This window comes from Chiloscyllium plagiosum, chromosome 3, assembly GCF_004010195.1.
Source record: "Chiloscyllium plagiosum isolate BGI_BamShark_2017 chromosome 3, ASM401019v2, whole genome shotgun sequence".
In the NCBI taxonomy this organism is placed as follows: Eukaryota; Metazoa; Chordata; class Chondrichthyes; order Orectolobiformes; family Hemiscylliidae; genus Chiloscyllium; species Chiloscyllium plagiosum.
Genome location: NC_057712.1, coordinates 3,574,878 through 3,581,409, shown reverse-complemented (window position 1 = coordinate 3,581,409; position 6,532 = coordinate 3,574,878).

Here is a 6,532-nt window from a genome sequence, read left to right as displayed (position 1 = left end):
TCCCTAATCAGTCCTTGCCTTTCCAAATACATGTACATCCTGTTCCTCAGGATTCCCTCCAACAACTTGCCCACCACTGACATCAGACTCACTGGTTTATAGCTTTCTGGCTTGTCCTTACAACCCTTCTTAAACAGTGACACCACGTTAGCCAACCTCCAGTCTTCCGGCACCTCACCTGTGACTATCAATGATACAAATATCTCAGTAAGAGGCCCAGCAATCGCTTTTTTTTCTCCAGCTTCCCACAGAGTTCTAGGGTACACCTGATCAGGTCCTGGGGATTTATCCACTTTATATGTTTAAAGACATCCAGCACTTCCTCTTCTGTAATATGGACACTTTTTTTTTCAAGATGTCACCATCTATTTCCCCACAATCTATATCTTCCATGCCCTTTTCCACAGTTAATACTGATGCAAAATACTCATTTAGTATATCTCCCATTTTCTGTGGCTCCACACAAAGGCCGCCTTGCTGATCTTTGAGAGGCCCTATTCTCTCCGTAGTTACATTAAAAAAGGACAAAAAAAAGTATTTGTAAAAACGCTTTGGATTCTCCTTAAGATAGCTTTGGCAAATATAGAGTTATGTCTTTTTTTTGCCTTCCTGATTTCCCTCTTAAGTATACTCTTACTGCCTTTACCCTTTTCTTAAGGATTCGATCTCTGCTGGAGCTTTTATTCCTGATGAAAGGCTTTTGCCCGAAACGTCTGTGCTCTTCCAGCACCACTAATCCAGAATCCCTATACCTGACACATGCTTGCTTCCTTTTCCCTTTTTTTTTCTTAACCAAACCCTCAATTTCTTTGGTGATCCAGCATTCCCTATACCTACCAGCCTTTCCTTTTTACCCTAGCAGGAATCTACTTTCTCTGGATTCTCATTATCTCATCTCTGAAGGCTTCCCATTTTTTCCAGCCGTCCCTTTAGCTGCAAACATCTGCTCCTAATCAGCTTTTGAAAGTTCTTGCCTTATACCGTCAAAATTGGCTTTTCTCCAATTTAGAACTTCAACTTCTAGACCTGGTCTATCCTTTTCCATCAGAGAATTATGGTCTCTGGCCCCAAAGTGCTCCCCCACTGACCCCTCAGTTACCTGCCCTGCCTTATTTCCCAAGAGTAGGTCAAGTTTTGCACCTTCTCCAGTAGGTCCATCCGTATTCTGAATAAGAAAATGTTCTTGTTCACACTTAACAAACTTCTCTCCGTCTAAACCTTTTAACGCTATGGCAGTTCCAGTCGGTTTGGAAAGTTTTTAAAATCCTCTACCATAACCACCCTATTATTTCTTTCAAATAGCTGAGATCTCCTTACAAATCATCTGTTTCTCCATTTCCCTCTGACTATTATGGGGTTTATAATACAATCCCAATAAAGGTGATCATCCCTTTCTTTCTTCTCAGTTACTCCTCCTCTCTTCTTCCCCCCCCCCCCCCGATGTATTTCCAGGAATATCCTCCATACAGCTGTAATGCTATCCCTTATCAAAAAAGCCATTCCCCCTCCTCTCTTGCCTCCCTTTTCTATCCTTCCTGTAGCATTTGTATCCTGGAATATTAAGCTGCCAGACTTGCCTCTCCACTGGGCCATGTTTCTGTAATTGCTATGATATCCCAGTCCCATGTTGCTAACCATGCCCTGAGTTCATCTGCCTCAAGAATTGACTAAATTGATTGTGTGACCACAGAAGATGTCTGCTGTTCTGTGAGGACACATTAGCAGAGGAAAATTAAACTTGGTAATGCAGACCTCTCTCTTTTTAAAATGTTGCACTCTGTCCCTTTTTGATATGACCACTATAAAATGTGGTCACAAGAATTTATAGAAGGTATTATAAAAGCATAAATTCGTCATGCTGTATGTAGTTTTGTTAGGCGTTCAGCTAGATGAACGTTTATTTTTGTTTTTACTTTGGTTTTTATTTCAAAGTAGAGATCAGAGGTACTGTCTGTATTGAGGGAACAGGCTGCTTGTATGATTGCAGTCTTTCTTTCCCCACCAATATTAATAATGAGTATTAATCTGCTTTTGGTGGTTTGTTGCAAATTTCTCCATACATCTAGAGAACTTTGCTCCTGACTGCTACGTTGAGCTATGATGCAAGCTCCAGTGGGTGAATTCCCATCCAGAATGTTTTGAAGGTGATTGGGTCCAGAGTTCAGGAACTCCAAACTCTCTCTCAGCCCTAATCAAATGTGATCTAGCATCATGTGGCACTGTATATTTTGGTGTTTCACATTGCTGGTGTCCTGTTAAGGGATATGTAACAAAAATATTCTACCATATTAATTTTTCTGAAATGCTGCTTCAATGTGCACCAAAAGCAAAACACTGCTAATAATTAGAATCTCAAGTCCCAAACATCCTTGAGATGCTTAGCATATTATGCAGTGTTTGTGGGAGAGAGGTCAGTGACCTTTTTATACTTTTAGAAAATTAACTGAAACACCCTTTTTGTGTAATTTTGTCCGCTTTGCTATTTCAGTCGCAGGTGTAATTTTAATGCTGCCGACTCTATATTGGAAGGATTGCCTGTTTGAATTTGTACAGAGTAATTGTTAAACTTAATGAGCAATGCAATTAGCAGATCACCCATTAACAGAATTATCTGTGGGGATATTACAATGTACTTCAAGGTTTTTTTTAACATTTATGCATGGGATGTGAGCATTGCTGGAAAAGCCAGCATCTCTTGTCTATCCCTCACTTCCCTTAAGGGAGTGGCTTTTTCAGGCAATTCAGAGTAACCCAAATTGTGGATTAGGGATCATGTGTGAAGATGGGAGGATATTGGTGTATCAGATGAACTCTTATGACCTAATTACTATTATTGATGTAAGGATTTTATTCCTGATCTAATTATATATTTGAATTTAAGTTCATCAGCAGAGGTGGAATTTTAATGAAATCATAAGTCTAGGCTCTTGACACACAGGATTAATTGTAACAAATTATTGTTGACTGGATAAAAAGCTATTGATGCAAATTTGATGACACCATTTGGTCTGCACGTGTCTTTAAAATAATTAATTTCAGATACTCCGTTCTAACTTGAGCCTTAAGATCCAGATTTATTTGAGTTTCATAGCCTCTGAATCTTGACAATTGACTACAGAGCTTGAAAGTTCAAGACACACTCTGTTCATAGGTTTGTTCTTTTAATCTCAAACCAAAAAAGAGAAAATGCTGGAAAATCTCAGCAAGTCTGGCAGCATCTGTAAGGAGAGAAAAGAGCTGACGTTTTGAGTCTAACTGACCCTTTGTCAAAGCTAAAACAAAGGAGAAAAATAGGTATTTTATACTGGGCTGAGAAGGTGTCATGGCTCCAGAAGCAAAGGTAGCAATAAAGAGGTGATAATGACAGCTCCTAATCTCCCTATGCACTGTGAATGACTTGTTCTTTTAATACTAGTCAGTGGCCTTTACTGAAAGTGTAACTGAACAAGGACTGGATTGAACCCATCTGTTTAGTTCCTCTCTGCATCTCATCAATATAGAAAATATTCCACACCATATCACAGGTGAAATAAATGGTGAGAATAAGTGAGATTTACTATGATCATAATGTGAGTAACAACATTTGCAAGGTTTGTGAAGGTTTGTAGCTCAGGTTGAGATTTAGCGTGTAGTTTTGCTCGCTGAGCTGTAGGTTTGATATCCAGACATTTCATTACCTGGCTAGGTAACATCATTGGCGACCTCCAAGTGAAGTGAAGCTGTTGTCTCCTGCTTTCTATTTGTATCTTTCTCCTGGATGGGGTTCCTGGGGTTTGTGGTGATGTCATTTCCTGTTTGTTTTCTGAGGGGTTGATAGATGGCATCTAGATCTGTTTGTTTTATGGCATTGTGGTTGGAATGCCAGGCCTCTAGGAATTCTCTGGCATGTCTTTTCTTAGCCTGTCCCAGGATAGATGTGTTGTCCCAGTCGAAATGGTTGCTTCTTTCATCCATGTGTAGGGCTACGAGGGAGAGAGGGTCGTGTCTTTTTGTGGCTGGCTGGTGTTCGTGTATCCTGGTGGCTAACTCTTCCTGTTTGTCCTACGTAGTGTTTGTGGCAGTCCTTGCATGGAATTGCACAGTTGAAAGGAAGGACAACGGAGAACCACAAACCTGCATATACAGAAAACCAACAAACACTGACCAAATACTTAACTACACCAGCAACCATCCCAACACACAAATGAAGCTATATCAGGACACTATTCCAACAAGTCACCACACACTGCAGCACAGACTATTCCAACAAGTCACCACACACTGCAGCAAGACCCCTCGGAATCCTAGTAGCACACAAACCCACCAACACACTCAAACAAAAACTAACAAACTTAAAAGACCCAGTACAACCCGTGAACAAAACTAATATCATCTTCAAAAATTCCATGCAAGGGCTGTCACAAACACTATGTAGGACAACAGGAAGAAAGTTAGCCACCAGGATACACTAACACCAGCTAGCCACAAAAAGACACTACCCTCTCTCCCTCGTAGCCCTACACACTGATGAAAAAAGCCACCATTTTGTCTGGGACAACACATCTATCCTGGAACAGGCTAAGCAAAAGACATGCCAGAGAATTCCTAGAGGCTTGGCACTCCAACCACAACGCCATAAACAAACCGATCTAGATGCCATCTATCAACCCCTCGTAAAATGAACAGGAAATGACATCACCACAAACCCCAGGAACCCCATCCAGGAGAAACATATAAATAGAAAGCAGGAGACAACAGCTTTGCTTCACTTGGAGGTCGCCAATGATGTTACCTAGCTAGGTAATGAAGGGTCTGGATATCAAACCTACAGCTCAGCGAGCAAACCTACACCCTAAGTAACAACATTCTAGCCAAATTTAGCTGATACAGTGCTCAACCTGCTGAGTTTTTGGTAGAGCAGCAGCACTTTGACTGAAGGTGGCATGCAGTGAAAATTGGTGTTTCAAAATTGAAATAGAATAAATAACAATTGATTGGAATAGTTTTCAGTTAAGTATTGCTGCTTTGGAAAAATCAAGTTGTTGTGCTCCCTCTAAAATGGTCAAATACTGCTGGTACAAAACTGCTCTGTATATTCCAATGACCTGAATTGCTTGCTTGAGATTTTCTGAAGGTAGTTCTTCTAGCCTTTTTGTTACAATGTCAATCTTATTCTAAGTGACTGGAGTAGAATTTGGAAAATTAAAACCTTGCAACCCAGTTCGTTCAATGTGTGCTAACAAATTCCACAAAATGCTTAAGTTTATTCCAAGTCTGTTCAGTGGGTTTGGTCACCATGTGTTACAGAAAGGTGTTGACTTCATATGTTAGTGTAATACTAATTGAGGGATGTCTGATCAGAAACAAGCGAGTAAGAATGAAAATGACTTTATTTTTAAGGGTTTTTTGCCCTTTTTGCCAACTCATTAGCCTTGAAGGCTTCTTTGCAAAGACAAATGGATCACCATTGATTTTTCATTTGAACCAACTGAAAAATCCTCTAGCAAACTTATGGGCATGTCATTTCTCCTTCCTGAACACTCCTGAGGGCTTCATTGTCACTCCTAGTCATTTGTGATGTGTCGTCATTTTGCTAGCCAAGTATTGTGTATATAGTCTTGTGAGCATTTAATAAGTATTTAAGTACTGCAAATTTGGAAAAATCTAGAAAATTCTATGAATACATAGGTCAGATTAAAAATAGCAAAAATTTGAACCCTTTGTCAGAAGTAGAAACTGAGAAATAAAGGTTTTCATGGGCTGAAAAGTGAAAATGTGTGAAGAGTAGGGACTTAAGATTGTTCATGTGGTTTTGAAACTGAGCAGAACTTGAACATTTAATATGTATTTACTATTCTTTTCCTATTCCAGAATCCCATTTTCTCTGGCTTAGTATTTGGTACACAAGAATCTTCAGTTTTCCTTGACCAGCATGTGTACATGCTCTAGCTCAAAACATTCTTCTGCCAGTCTTTGGGATGTGTAGTTTTTTCATGCGTTCATACAGAAATCCCCTTTTGATTTAAAGTAACTTTAAATAAGAAGTTTCAAAGTGACCTGTCACATGTTCGACAGCTGAAGTTGAGGGGAGGCAATAGTCTAGTGGTATTATTGCTGGCCTATTAATCCAGAGGCCCAGGTAATGTTCTGGGGATGCAGGTTCAACTCCCACTGTGACGGATGGTGGTATTGGAATTCAATTTTAAAATCTAAGAACTAAAATGTCTAATTGCAAATTGTCAGGGGGAAAACCCATCTGGTTCACTTATGTCCTATAGGGAAGGAAAATGCCATCTTGGCCTGGCCTACGTATGACTCCAGAGCCACAGCAATGTGGTTTACTTTTAACTGCCCTTTGGAGAATTAGGGTTGGGCAATAAATGCTGCTATAGCTAGTGGTGCCCTCATGTCATTAATGAATTTTTTAAAAAAATTTAGATTCTTCTGATACTGAAGCTTTTCCATTACCAGCATCTTGCAGTTCTGAATGATGTATACTAAAGTACATGATCTATACTAGAGGATGCTGTAATTTTGAAAGGAAGCTACAAAA